We start from the raw sequence: 15,247 nt of genomic DNA, 5'->3' as shown, positions 1-15,247 counted from the left end.
TCCCTCAATGATGCACTACATTGTAGAACTGTAAACCAAATAAACCCTTTCCTCTCAAAATTGCTTTCAGTCATGGTGTTTCATCACAGCAATACGAACTCTAAGACACCTCTTTATATGACCAGGCTTGGGAATGGCCTGGGGGACAACAGGCCAGACACCTCTGTCTAACTGAGTTCAAAAATGACATACAGGCCAACATGTGTGTATTGGTTAAGATTCTCAGGAGGAACAGAACTTACAAAGAGCCTTACAGGCTGTGGTGCAGCTAGTCCAACAATGGCTATCTACCAACAGAGCGTGCAAGAATCTGGCCGTTGTTCAGCCTACGACACTACATGTCTCGGCTGGTCTTCAGCATGCACTGGAATCCCAAAGAAGTAGGTGCTAATGCCAATGAAGGAATGGACTTGCCAGCAAGAATGAGGGCAAATAGGCAAAGAGAAGAATCTTCTGTCTTCCATGTCCTTTTTATAGGTTGCCAGCAGAAAGTGCAGTCCAGATTACAGATGGATCTTCCCTCCTCAAAAGATCTGGCTTAGAGATGGATCTACCTGCTTCAAGTGACTTAATTAAGAAAAATCCCTCACGGGTTTTAGTTAATTCCAGATGGAATCAAATTGACAACCAAGACTAGCCATCTCATATAATGGTCCTCGTGTTCATAAATCACATGTGAACTAATACCCTTTAACATGACAGGGCTTTGGAATGCTATGGGGTCAACATGTGCATATACCCTCCCAAATGACTGGCATACGGCATAGGAGCCAATGTGCCCACACAATCCTCCCACATCACTTGGAAATGTCATGGGGGTGGTGGACAGAAGGGCTCAGAAAGATCATAGTGGCTAACATACACTCCTGATATGATCGGACTCTGAAAAGTATGGGGCCAAAGTATCCTTAACTGTCTTTCTCCCATATGACTGGTCCACCGTTCACTTAAAACCCCCAATGTAACTGGGCTTGGAAATGCCAAAGGGGCAAACATGTCCATTCACTCTCATATGACTGAGTTTGGAAATAGACTGTATTTCATTTAGCTGAGTCAAAATAAGTCCTTCCATTAAGGTGGCACTTGGGGGTTGGAGAGATGGCTCAGTGGTTAAGAGCACTGGCTGCTCTTCCAGAGGTCCTGAGTTCAAATCCCAGCAACCACATGGTGACTCACAACCATCTGTAATGAGATCTGTTGTCCTCTTCTGGCTGTAGGCATACATGCAGGCAGAACTCTGTATACATAATAAATAAATTTAAAAAAAGTGGCACTTGGAAAGAATTTTATTACATCAATCAGAAAAGTAATATAACCATCTTTGGCAGTCTCCTTTTGATTAAGAGCATGAATCTGTCGGGGCACATTCTACACACCTACAATCATAGCACTTGGGAGGCAGAGACACAATCATAAATTTGAGGCCAGTCTGGGCTACCTAGTAAGATCCTGCTTAAAAATAAATGGACAGGCCAAGAGTAGGGATGTAGATCAATGGTAGCATTTGACCCAAGCTCTACTAAAATAAATAAAAAGGAAGAAAGGAAGGAGAGGAATGGAAGGAAGGAAGACAGGACTGGGTGGGTAACATCTTGAAAAGTTTTGAAAACAAGAGTTAAATTCCTCCATGCTGAATGTCATGGAGAAGACAGGGGTTGCTTATTGAGATCTCTAATATTTATATCACTAGTTCTTTAAGAAAAACTTTTACTCTTGGATGAAGATGTAGCTCAGTGGGTAGAGCATTTGCCTAGATGCAAGAAGCCCTGAGTTCAATCCCCAGCACTGTGTAAAACAGGCCTAGTGCTGTAGGCCTGCCATCCCAGCACTTGGGAGGCAGAAACTGAAGGATCCAAAGTTCAAGGTCATCCTCTGTCTTCATAGGGAGCGCTGGGCCAGCCTGGGCTACATAAAACCTTGTCTCAAAAAAAAAAACCTTTTAGTCATTCTTTGAGATTATATATATATATATATATATATATATATATATATATATATATATATATATATATATATTGCATTTTGATCATATCATTAGTTTTTACTTGGCTGATCAGAATTTCTAGAGTGCAGAGGTGGAGGAGCCCCACTTGGGAAGCAATGAAAAACTATTCTATTCATGTCCCTATTCTCAACAGAGCACCTTCATCCTAAATGGGCACCTTCATGCCCTAGTCCAGGAATCCTTTAGACTTTATCCTTTGCAGGGGCTAAACGTTCAGCTCTGCCCTGGGCTGGAGGGTAGAATGGTAGGAGTGTGGGGAAGGGTGTGCAGTGTTAGGTGAAGGGCATGTCAATTGTCTGTTTCTGTTCTGTTGCTGTGATAAAACACCATGATCAAGGCAACTAAATGGAGATTTTGATTTGGCTTAGGCTTTCAGAGGGACAAGAGTCCATCACAGGAGGGAAGAGTGCTCAACATGCAGCAGGTACTGAAGTGGGAGCGGGATGCTGAGCGCTCACTCCCTTCATGGTAAGCATGAAGCAGAGAAGACTGCACCTCTTGGAACTCTCAAAATCCACCTCCAGAGACAGACTTCCTTCAACAAGGCCACATCTTCTAAGCTTCCCAAATAGTGCCACCAACTGGGGAACAAATGTTCAAAAGCCAGAGTCTAAGGCGGTGGGGGCGGGGTGTAGGGTTGCCTCCTTCAAACTACCATGATAAATAATACTTTAACCATGCCTCAGTCACCTCTCCCTAATTCTCCTGATTTCAGTTTGCTCAATTCCAAAGGCATCTAAAACTTAATTCAAATCTTCTATCCCCACCTCACTCCTTTTTCCATGCACACGAGGCTGTTCTGAATTTTCCTTGGGTCTCAGCTTTCTTAGCGTTTCTAAGTTAATTATCATCCATCCCTGCATCCTAGCCTCTAAAATGCTTCTCAACTGGCCCTCCTGTTTTCTCTGTCCTCTTGAGCTCACATTCCCCTCCACTTCTAATTCCAAACCCATCTAGCAGTTGTGTAAGATCAAGGAGGGAACAAAAAGTAGATGCCTGGACTATTTTATTACCTTAGCCTGGGATACTGGAGAGGGGACAAAACTCAGTGCTATTTCAAAGACATAAGTGCTCAGGACCTCCCTTCTCGTGAGCTCTTGGGATGACAAGCAGGCAAGTAAGAAATGCCTAGCATTAAAGCCTAAGACTTGACATGAGAGCTGTGTCTACCTGGAGATCCTGTTCCCTTCCAGTCTTCTTTCTCTTGGTCATTGTGTAAGTCAACTCCTGAAGACAGAGAGGGCTACCTTTCAATTTCAATTATATACAATGGAAGAGCTAACATCCAGGAATGATGGCAACCTGCAAAGGTTGGAGAATGGTCAGATAGCTGTCTGCTTTCTTCCTGTTTCTCCTTTCCCTTGCTTTCAAATGAGCTGCAGTGACTGGGAGTTACGTGAGCAGGTTAGACAGACTGAATTGGAGGAAGAAGAAACCTACCACATAGTTCCTTTTCCTGGCGTAAGCTGTGGGTGATAGGTACCTCCCACTCCATTTCCTTCCATTTGAACTCCACACAAGAACCAAATAAGAAGAAAAGGCATGACAGTTGGGTAGAAAAATCAGGGAGGAAGAAATGTTGGCGATAGTGGTATACTAAGGGTGATGTCAGTTGGAGGAGCAGCATGGCTAGAAGAGTTGAGGTAGACAGCTTGCTTGGCTTTCACAGGTAGTCACTGGCACTCAAAGGAGAGATAGAAGTCAACAGAGGCTACAGTTTGCTTCATCATCATCATCCTGGAAAATGATGCTGAGGGCTGTTCCACAAAGTTGCTTAGTAAGTTCCCAGAAGGACTGAGTCCCAGTTGGTCCCCACAGTAACTGGACCATGAATGTACTCTTTCTTTACTGTCTTTATTCCCTTCCATATCTCCCTCTCCTGGTTTCTTCATGCCTGTATCCTGAGATCATTTACCAAATAAATTCTCTGCATCTATGTCCCCATTTCAGGGTCAGTTCTTTGGAGAATCCACGAGAAGACAAGTGTCTATTTCAAAGGAGAATCTAAGCAGTTGTGTCATTCCTTGTGATGGTTTGTCTATGCTTGGCCCAGGGAGTGGCACTATTAGGAGGTGTGGCCTTGTTGGAGTGGGTGTGTCACTGCGGGCATGGCTTAAGACCCTCACCCTAGCTGCCTGGAAGTCAGTATTCTCCTAGCAGCCATCAGATGAAGATGTAGAGCTCTCAGCTCCTCCTGCACCAGGCCTGCCTGGATGCTGCCATGTTCCTGCCTTGATGATATGGGACTGGATCGCTAAACCTGTAAGCCAGTCTCAATTAATTAAATGTTGTCCTTTATAAGACTTGCCTTGGTCATGGTGTCTGTTCACAGCAGTAAAACACCAAGTAAGACACTCCTGGAAGATTATCTCATCAGTTTTCTGCATTTGTAGCTAGTCTGGATTAGGAAGCTCCCAAATATGACCCTGACCATATTATGATTCAGGGATTATGAGTTCTTTTTAGGTGATTGGACCTGTGTGTATACCAAGAAAGCAAGGTGGCTTGTTGATGGCTGGGAAAACAGACTCCCTGTCTCTGTCCTCCTCTTCCATTTGAACTCAACCCAAGAACCAAGTAGGCCAAAGAACCAAAAGGCCATGGCAGTTGGGTGGAAAATCAGGGAGGAAGAAATGGTGGTGGTGGTGGTGGTGGTGGCATGGTGGTGGTGGTGGTGATGGCATGGTGGTGGCATGGTGGTGGTGGTGGTGGTGGTAGTAGTGGTGGTGGTGGTGGTGGTGGTAGTGGTGGTGATGGTGGTGGTGGTGGTGGTGTTGGTGGCATGGTGGTGGTGGTGGTGGTGGTGGTGGCATGGTGGTGGTGGTGGTGGTGGTAGTGGTGGTGATGGTGGTGGTGGTGGTGGTGGTGGCATGGTGGTGGTGGTATGGTAGTGGTGGTGGTGGTGGTGGCATGGTGGTGGTGGTGGTGGTGGTGGTGGTGGTGGTGGTATGGTAGTGGTGGTGGTGGTGGTGGTGTTGGTGGCATGGTGGTGGTGGTGGTGGTGGCATGGTGGTGGTGGTGGTGGTGGTATGGTAGTGGTGGTGGTGGTGGTGGTGGTGGTGGTGGTGGTGGTGGTAGTGGTGGTGGTATGGTACATAGCCTGGACCAAAGACATCATGTACATATGTGCCTAGGATTCCTCCCCAGTGCTAATGCCTCAGTCATGTACACATACCTTACACTGAGAAGCAATTAATCTCTCTAGACACAAGAGTCACAATCAGCAAGAAGTCCACATGGCCTTCAAGGAGAGGAGCACCCTCAGAAGGGATTTATTGTTTTGAATTCTTAGAATGTAAGGACTTGGGGAATCCAGAAAGATACTATCTGGCTCTCACTGAAAGGATGGGTTCATTTAGCTGGTGCAGTCTAAGAGGTTAAAGCATTGCATAATTGACCCTTGAAGGGATCATTAAGAGCTCTGGATAATTATGTGGTCAAGTGACCATGACTAGGCAATTGAGAGACAGAAGTGTGTATTGAGGTGTACAGTTCCAGAGGGCTGAGAGTCCACTATGGCAGGGAGGTATAACAGTGGGAGAAGGGAGCTGAGAGATCACAATGCTTACTTCAAGCACAAAGCACAGAGAGCAAACCGGAAATGGGGTGAGACTCTACACTCTAAAAACACACACAGTGACCTACTACCTCCAGCAACAACGTCTCCAAACTGCTGTATTAGCTACTACAGCCAGCTTGGGAACTTCAGGAGACATATTCAAACCATAACAAGCAATAGAAATCGCTGTACCCCTAAACAGTAAAGTCTTCCCTACCTCTCCCTTGTGGACCAAGAAGGTAAGATAGCCTCAATGAGTAGGGACACTTGGAACTGGTGGGTAAATAAAAAGATCCTATGTAGTAACACTGTGCAAACAGAATCACAAATGAGCAAGTGACTTTCTAAGCAGACATGCAAGGAGGCCAAAATCTCCAATTCTCCTCCAAGATAAATAAAAGACCACTCATTACTGCACACAAAAAGTACAACCCTAACATATGTTGTGGGAACTGTGAGGTTGCCCTGTCTCACAGGAGGCTTTCTCCCAGACCCCATGTGATGGTTGGAATATGCTTGGCCCAGAGGTGGCACTATTAGGAGGTGTGGCCTTGTTGGAACAAGAGTGTCATTGTAGGGGTGGGCTTTGAGACCCTTCTCCTAGCTGCCTGGAGGACAGTCACCTTCTGCCTGCCTTAGGACCAAGATGGAGAACTCTCGGCTCCTTCTCCAGCACCATGTCTGCCTGAAAGCTGCCATGCTCCCCACCATGATGGTACTGGGCTAAACCTCTGAAACTGTTAAATGATGTCCTCTATAAAAGCTGCCTAGGTCATGGTGTTTCTTCACAGCAATGGAAATCCTAAGTCAGAGATTGGTACCAGGGACTAGGGTATTACTGTGATATGCCTGACCATGTTTTTGTTTGGAGGGATGTGGATTTGGGAAGCAGCAGAATGCTTTACATGGGGCTTAATGGACCATCCTGGTAGAGACAGGAAAGACATTGGTGCTGAGGGTGGTTTGAACTGTGTAGCCCTTGCTCTAGAGGTTTCAGAGGGGAGGAATTTTAGTATGTTGCCTGGAGATCATTCTTATGATGTTTTGGTGAAGAATGTGGCTGCTCTTTTGCTGTTTTCTGAAGCTTCTACCTGAGGTTAAGGTGAAGAGATTCACATTAACTGTACTAACAAAGGAAGTCTTGAAAAATTACAGCATAGACTTTGTCCTCTGGTTTACTCCCGTGAAGTGTTTTAATCAAATGTAGCAAGCTTAAAAAGGAAAAATGCAAACTGTATGGTTCAGTTATTAAAAGGCACCAAGAAGCACAATGAAGCTAAATATTGTGTTCAAGGAAATAAACAGATTAAGGGGGTGGTGACTTTGGGGCAAGATCCCACCCAGCTAAGCTTATTGTTTATATGTTTGCAGTTGAACAACACAAAGTTATATTATTATGACCTGGTTTTTGCTTTCATTTAACACAAGGAGATATGATTATGTGTCAAATTGTCATGGGATGACACAAACTTTTGATCTGGATCTTGAGGCATAGTTACCAATAAAAGCTTAGGTCCAAGCATGGTGCTACTCACCTTTAATCCTAACATTCAGGAGACAGAGCCATGAAGATCTCTGAGTTCAAGGTCCGTCTACAAAGCAAGTTCCAGGACAGCAAGTATAGGTAGTGAAGGAGTTGGAAAACAGAAAGCTGGTGATAATGTAATAGAACAAGGGGGCCATGTTTTAGCCCCAGTAAGCAGCAGAACTCAGCAGCTTCAGCTGTATGGTTTTGACTTTTGAGTCAAGAACAGAAGGGGTTACTGGGACAATTGATGCTGGTTAACTGGAGCTAGGATATTATGGGTGATTAAGAAGAGAGCAGTATTACTGAGGTGAAATCTGGGAAGTATTTACTGAGAGCACAAAGAAGCTGTGTTCCAGAGATAAAAGCCAGACTTGGTAATGTGTAAGAGTCATCCAAGTGGTACTGGTTTTGAAGGTATGAAGAGGTCATGGAGAGGTCAGGAAAGACCACTGGTAAAGGTGCAGCCTCAGTTGCAGTTGATGGCTCAGGACTGAAGGGGTCAGGCCAAGAGGCTTGGCACCATGAAAAGAGCCTAGTTGCAGCAGAAGACCCCAGCATATTGGAGATGCCAGTACCATGGGATGACCACCAAGAACAGCAGCAGCAGCGGAGTGGAGTCAGAGCCTAGAGTGCTACGGAGGGCAGAGCTGGAGAAGTGACCTAAGCCCTTTGGAGGAGCACAGAAGATCATTCCTAGACAGTGGAACAAGAAGCTAAAGTTGGGGGTTGGGAATTTAGCTCAGTGGTAGAGCACTTGCCTAGCAAGCGCAAGGCCCTGGGTTCGGTCCCCAGCTCTGAAAAAAGAAAAAGAAAAAAAAAAAAAAGAAGCTAAAGTTGAAGTTGACTTGGAGACCCCAAAATGTTCAAGATATCAGAGCCGGGCTGGAGAGATGGCTCAGTGGTTAAGAGCACTGACTGCTCTTCCAGAGGTCCTGAGTTCAATTCCCAGCACATGGTGGCTCACAACCATCTGTAATGAGATCTGATCTGATGCCCTCTTCTGGTGTGTCTGAAGACAGCTACAGTGTACTTACATATAATAAACAAATCTTTAAAAAAAAAAAAAAAGATACCAGAGCCATGGGCTATCTGCTGGGGAAAGTTGTTAACAGGAAGTGGAAACAGCCCAAGAGAAAGAAGTTGTTTCAGTCAACAAAGATGAAGGGAGTTGTAAATATGAAGACTGCTTTGACATCAAAATGGAGGTGGAGAGTTTGGAGTTTGCCCAGCTGGTTTCCTATTTCCGCACCGTGACATTTTGGAATGATAACATCCTGTGATGTTGGAAATATGTGGTCTGCTTTTTTATTTTGATTTCATAGGGGATTACAGTTAAGAGACTGCATGAATCCCAGAGGAGACTTAGAACTTTGGACTTTTAACTTTGAGACTGTCATAGATTATGGGGAGTTTTGAAGTTGGATTAAATGTATTTTGCTTTATGCTAGAGCTAGGTGTGGCCTCCATAGACTTGTGTGTGAGTCTATGTATGGTTCAGTTATTAAAGGACACCTGTGGGGGCTAAGAGAAAAATAACTCAGCCTTCCTCTCTGTGGAGCCTTTCTGAGCTACCAGTAAACATCACCTCCACAGACAACTACCATATGTCCACTGTTCACCAGTCTGAGGACATAAGTATCCTGAGGAGACAGTCCTGCTTCTGTAACTGAAATGTTCACAGTCCAATGGGAGAGACAATATGCAACTGAGTAGAGACTTCAAAGGGCGCCCAATGACAAGACAGAAATGAACACAAGTGGAGATTCTCAAAAAAGGGGGAGTGTGAGTGCCGGTGGTTGGAAGCAAAGAGACATCATTTAAAGCAACATTAAAGGTGGCACCACCTTTAATCTCAGGGCTGGGGAGCCAGAGGCAGGAGTATCTCTGTGAATTCTAGGCCATCGTGGTCTACATAGCAAGTTCCAGGTCAACTACATAGTAAGACCCAGACTAAAATAACAACAACAATAACCATAAAATGCGTTGTTCTAAAATACTTAATTAGAGGAGCAAGAGAAATGCCTCAGTGGTTAGGAGCACTTACTGCTCTAGCAAAAAACTCGGATTCAGTTTTCAGCACCCATATGGTGGCTTACAATTATCTGTAACATGTTTCTGGTGATCTGGAACCCTCTTCTTCCCATGGACTCCTGCATGTAAGTAACACACACACACACACACACACACACACACACACACACACACACCAAGGCACACATACATTCACATAAATTAGTCTTTTAAAAAAGTTTAAGAATAATTTGTTAAGAATAGTTTTAGGGGGTTGGAGACATGGCCCAGTGGTTCATAGCACATCTGCTCCTCAGAGAATCTGAGTTCTGTTTGCAGTATTCAGGTCACCTGTGACTATAGTTCCAGGGATTGAGTGCCCTTTTCTGACCTCTGGGGCATCTGTACTCACATGCATATACACACAGATGTTGTAGAAAATAATTATCTCCATCCAGGGTTTCTACTCTGCCTTTGACCACGGAGTTCCTGGATAAAAGACATATAACATTCATATTTATAATAAGCCTTAATGAGCACTAGAGCTGGGCAGATATCTACTGTCTACACTATTAGACTCTATTTTTCCATCAATAACCCCAAATTATAATTTGCCATGCTCCATCTGGGCTGCTCTTAACTTCAATTGGCCATGCTTTCATGACTCACTTAAGGCGTGGCGTCTTCCTTCTCGATACCGTCTCTCTCTCCTCGTGGTTCTCCTCAGACCCCACGCCTGAGAACCCTAAGCCTCACCTGACAAATTCTTCCCAGCTGTAGGCTGTAGGCCTTTCACTTACCAATCAGGGATAACTTGGGGGGCAAGGTCACATAGAGTCACATGGATCTAGTATAGATTGTCTCCTCTTTGTGGGCAACCAAGCCTTGGGGACCAATATTTAGCATTACAATAAATAGCAAATGACCAAACCTCAACACAGACACACTTTATACTAAAATAACTATTTTTTTTTGAAGAGTAATTTTAGGTTCACAGCAAAAATGAGAGGAAAGTACAAAGATTTTCCTTATACCAAGATTTCTTAAACTTTTCTCACTCACAATCCCTTTTTGCCTAAGACTTTTTATGCAATCCCATGGAATAGGTAATCAGTGCAGATATGTAAGTACACCACTTATTTATTATAATAAATCAATACAATTCTTTGTTTTAAAGCAATTCTTTGGTACACATGGAATTTTACCATTCATTAAGGACAAAAGTAAGTTTGCCTCCTACAATGATATGTTTTATATAGGGAATTGACCTTAAGGGAGACTTGGAGATGGCTCAGTGGGTAAAAGTGTTTGACATACAAACCTGATCATTTGAACTCGATACCTAGAACCTGCTATGAAGAAGAGAACTGATTCCTAAAGTCGCCCTTGACACAGCATGGTGTATGAAGGCCCCTTCCCCAATACTGTAGGCACTATTAATAGATAAGAATAAAGTTTGGCCTAATATCTGACTTTACAAGACATGGGACATCCTTCAACACTTTTTATTGATTCTTCATTTTGTTTTTAAAATTTATCATTATTGGGGCTGGGGATTTAGCTCAGTGGTAGAGCGCTTACCTAGGAAGCGCAAGGCCCTGGGTTCGGTCCCCAGCTCCGAAAAAAAGAACCAAAAAAAAAAAATTTATCATTATTGTGTACATATGTATGATGGTATATGTGTGAGAATGAGAGTGTACTTGTGTCACAGCATGTATGTGGAGATAAGAAGATCACATTCAGGAGTCTGTTTTCTTCCTCTGGGGTTCCAGGAGTCAAACTCAGGTCATCAGGTTTGTGTATCAAGCACCCACTGAGCCATCTTGAAGTCTGACTGCTATTTTCATGTTATAGTCATCATGTTGACACTGTCATGTTGCATAAATACATAGAACCAAATGGCACACATATGTTTGAGGCCATTTCAGAAACTGTTGGATGTTGTGTGTTCAGAATTAAGACTGCAGTGAAGCTGTGTGAGGCAACATGGGTTAGGCATATCAGAAATAGCCCAGACTCATTACGTGCCAGCTTTTGAAGGGAATTTTTTGGCGATTGCATATTCAGAAACCTTTGACTGTTGCCAATTTTTCCATGACTCCTTCATTCAGTGTGGATCACTACCCACAATTTGGGAAGTTGTGCCTTAACTAGCTTCCCTCTCCTTAACCTCTACTGCAGTAGAATACTCACAGCTGATGACCCATCATTGGTATGTCACTACCATCTAGAATCCATGCTTCACTCTTGTTGCCATCCATTCTACAGGTTTGCATGAATGTGTGACTTGTGTCTGCCATCACAAGGGTCACGGGGCGCTCTAAAAATTCCCTGTGGATTTTAAAAGAAAACCAGTTTTGTTGTTGTTGTTGTTGCTGCTGCTGTTTTCCTGTGTTGCTGGATAAGTGTTGCTTTTCTAGTAGAGGGACAGTTGCAGAGTGAAATAGTGCTGTGCTGCTCTAGAAACAGCTGTAAAATAAGGCTCAACTGGGTTGGGGATTTAGCTCAGCGGTAGAGCGCTTGCCTAGCAAGCGCAAGGCCCTGGGTTCGGTCCCCAGCTCCGAAAAAAAAGAACCAAAAAAAAAAAAAAAAAAATAAGGCTCAAGTGCCAGACTGGGAGAAGCAAATGAAAGAAAACAGACAGCAGATTGGCACACGGAGGAGACGTTTTGGAGAGAGAGAGCTTAAAAGAGAGGATGATTTGCATGAGAATGGATTGCAAAGTCAGCCGCAACCCAGGGGAAAGGTGAGGAGGTCTGGTTTATATCAAAGTGAAAGGTGACATCAGCAAGCCTGTGTCCAAAAGACCTTCCTGCTAATTGCTGGGATTAAGAGCAAGGACGGAGGGGATCCTGGTTTAAGGGGCAAGGGAGGAAGTGGTCTCAGCAGGTTGGTTGAGAATAAGCTTTATTAGGAGAGAGGGCCTCAAGACCATGGAGGGCCATTCTTAGGCTTAAGGCAAGAGAACATCAGTAGAGACAGCTCATCCCTTCAGAGACAACATGACCAGACCTCAAAGAGAGAGGTAGAGTCTGCCCTTCTAATGCTTAGAGACAGCTCAACTGGGAAGAACAGAAAACAGAGCAGTCACATCCAGCATGGCAGGCATTTGGGAAAGAGTCTTCAGATCACCCCAAACAAGGAAGAATTTTTTACAGTATTTTTGGCTTATTCTTTGATGATTTCATGTATGTATATAATGTATATTGGTCATATCTTCCCCTCAATTTCTCCCACTTCCCTTAAACTCCCAAATCCATCTCCTTCCCAGGTACATGCATCCTCTCCCTCTCCCTCTCCCCCTCCCTCCCTCTTCTCTCCCTTCTCTCTCCGCTCACTGAGCCTAATCAAGTACTACCCACAAGGGTGTAGATATGGTGTCATCCACTGGATCATGCGACATATTAGCAGACAAATCCCTAAAGAAAATTGATTTCCCTTTCCCCAGCAGCCATCAACTGCCAAGAGCTTCTCACTTAAGGGTGGGGCCTTGTGAACTCCCCCTCCACCCATGCTGGAATGTTCACTGACTAAATCTCATGCAGGTAAGCACAATGGTTGTAAGTTCACAAGGGCCATGACCATGTCATGCTCAGAGGAAAGCAATTCACAGCATTCCTTCCCATTCATTGGCCTCTGCATTCTTTTTGCCCCTGCTTACAATATACTCCCTGAGCCTTGGGGCAATAACAGATGTCCTATTTAGGATTAAGTGTCCAACAGTCACTTATTCTTAGCTCTTTGACCACTTACGGATCTCTGCATTAATTGCTTCCCGCTGCAAACAGAATGTTCTCTGTCCAATCTTGGGAGCAGCACTAATCTGTACAAACATAAATATTTAGACTGCAGCTTGACGACATGAACATTTAGCAGAACAATAGTATTTAGATTCCCCTAGGGCCTGTGACCTCCCAAGCCACTGGCTTTTGACCAGGTTTACAGTATCAAGTATGACTTTCTTCCTGTGAGGCAGGCCTCAAGTCCAATCAGAAAGTACTGAGTTAAACCACAACAGTTATATTGCTATCACACCAGTAGGAAGGCCTCGACTGACAGATCAGTGTAGTAGCACATAATCCTGTGCCGAGCAAGACCATTGTTTTAGTTTGCTTTCTACTGTTGTGATAAAACACCATGGCCAGAACAACTTGGGTAGGAAAGGGTTTATTTGGCTTACACTTATAGGTAATAAATAGCCTATCATTGAGGGAAGTCAGAAAAGAACTCAAAGCAGAGATCAGAAGGAAAGAGCTGATGTGGAGGCCACAGAGGGGTGCTGCTTACCGGCTTGCTCCAGGGGTGCTGCTTACCGGCTTGCTTCCTAGGGCTTGCTCAGCCTGCTTTCTTATAGCACCCAGGACCACCGGGCCAGGCGTGATATCACCACAGTGGTTCGTGCCTTCTCATGTCAATTATTAATCAAGGAAATGTCCTGCAGACTCACCTCAAGCAATCTAATGGAAGCATCTTCTCAACTGAGGTTTCTCTTCCCAGATAACACTAGCTGTGTGGGGATGACATAAAACTCTAGCCAGTACGACCGCTGACATATTTTCCAAGGGAGATTTCCTGATGAGTATAGGTTTACAGTCAGTGACAGGTGATATGCTTACAAGGGGTGGGTCCTCCCACATCAATCATTAATCAAGAATGTGCTCCACGAAGGGGTTGGGGATTTAGCTCAGTGGTAGAGCGCTTGCCTAGCAAGCACAAGGCCCTGGGTTCGGTCCCCAGCTCCGGAAAAAAAAAAAAAAACGTGCCCCACAGATGTGCCCTCGGTCCAGCCCCATGGAGGTAATTCTTCAACAGGGGTACCCTCTTCCCCAGCAACTCTAGTTTGTGTGACACTTCTCTTGAATGCAGTAAGAAAGCCTCACACAATACAAGCCCTTTAGTATCTTCACTCACGTGGCCTGCCGCTCCCTTGCAGTGTGTCCTGAACATTTTTTTCTATTTTTTTGTTTTTGTTTTTGTTTTTGCTTTGCTGCTTCCTCCACTCCCCTTCTGCTTTGCTTTGCTTCAACTAAATTTTCTTGCTACTTTTACACATCTGTGTAGGCTTTTATTTCAATACTTTGAATAAGAGACCAAGAATATGAAAGCATTGTACCTTGACTTTTGGGTACTAATCTGCCTTAGCCTATGTGCCAAGTTGACAGAATTAGATAGGTCTTTAAGCTGGCAACAACACAACAGGGTGTTGTTGGGGGCGGGAAGGGAAGGGAAGGGAAGGGAAGGGGAGGGGAGGGGAGGGGAGGGGAGGGAAGGGAAGGGAAGGGAAGGGGAGAGGAGGGGAAGTGGGGAGAGGGCGGGGAGAGAAGGGATGGCAGATTGCACTCGTGTGGCCTGATTTGGGGAGAGAGGAAGTTGAGCAGAGGGTCTGTGGTAAAATATTCACTGAGTCCTTCTTACTTTCCCTTTCCTAGGAGATTTATGGTTTACTGAAAAGCAGGAGGAATGGCTTGGTAGACATTTTCCATGAGATCTATTAGGGGAGGAGGAGGGGATACCTCCCGGAAAAATAGTAAGTTAAAGCAGGTCTAAGGTGCAGTACCCACACCCTCTGCTAATAAATTTTAGCCGTGGTAATGATGAGAACTCCTGCATGCTTTCACTGATCTGCTAGAACTTAGGCCTTGCTCTTACGAGGGCTCAGTGCCCCCAAATCCCGAGTTAGTTTTCTGTAGTATAAAATAGGAGCTGGGCTGGAGAGATGGCTCAGCCGTTAAAGGCTAGGCTCACAACCAAAATAAAATAGGAGCTGGGGGCCTAAAGTAATGGGTAGATGTAGTTAAATAAAGGATACACTGTTTCTTCCTTCCATTGTCTGTGCTGGCAATGGGCCTGCAGCAGGTGGAGTATCTAACTAGGGGTATCTCACCTTTGAGGACTCTTGGGTCGGATGCTACGAGAAGCCAAGCCAAGTAAACTCTTTTAACTCTTAAGAATGTCCATAGACACGGAAAACACTATCCAGCTGAAAATATATGAACCTTATAGCTCGGTATCATGAATCAATCCTACAGAGTGGCCAGTAGCCTAGCCTAAGGAACGCTGCGCCTGCGCACTGCACACAATGAAGCCGCGCTCCCTCAGGGAGAAGGCGGGACTTGCCCGGGCATCCGGGTCCCACACCCCGCCC

The 15,247-nt window shown here is 44.7% G+C and overlaps 1 long non-coding RNA gene across 2 annotated transcripts; it reads right to left on the bottom strand.

Annotated features, from left to right (window-relative positions):
* Window positions 1-1,017: 1,017 nt before the first annotated feature.
* Window positions 1,018-15,159, bottom strand: LOC102550049 (uncharacterized). 2 transcript variants are annotated; one of them, XR_015684611.1, is made up of 6 exons: window positions 14,912-15,159; window positions 13,390-13,504; window positions 12,856-12,925; window positions 11,296-11,433; window positions 9,515-9,591; window positions 1,018-1,237 (listed from the first exon to the last, which is right to left on the bottom strand). It is a non-coding gene; the product is annotated as an uncharacterized LOC102550049 (long non-coding RNA). The 2 variants fall into 2 exon arrangements; XR_015684610.1 differs by lacking the exon at window positions 13,390-13,504 and adding an exon at window positions 13,550-13,674 and having other exon boundaries at window positions 14,987-15,159.
* Between the last annotated feature and the right edge of the window lie 88 nt (window positions 15,160-15,247).

Source organism: Rattus norvegicus, chromosome 3 (genome assembly GCF_021556685.1).
Source record: "Rattus norvegicus strain SHRSP/BbbUtx chromosome 3, alternate assembly SHRSP_T2T, whole genome shotgun sequence".
NCBI lineage: Eukaryota > Metazoa > Chordata > Mammalia > Rodentia > Muridae > Rattus > Rattus norvegicus.
Note: the sequence above shows the minus strand (reverse complement) of the source record. Positions and strands in the feature narration are given on the sequence as shown.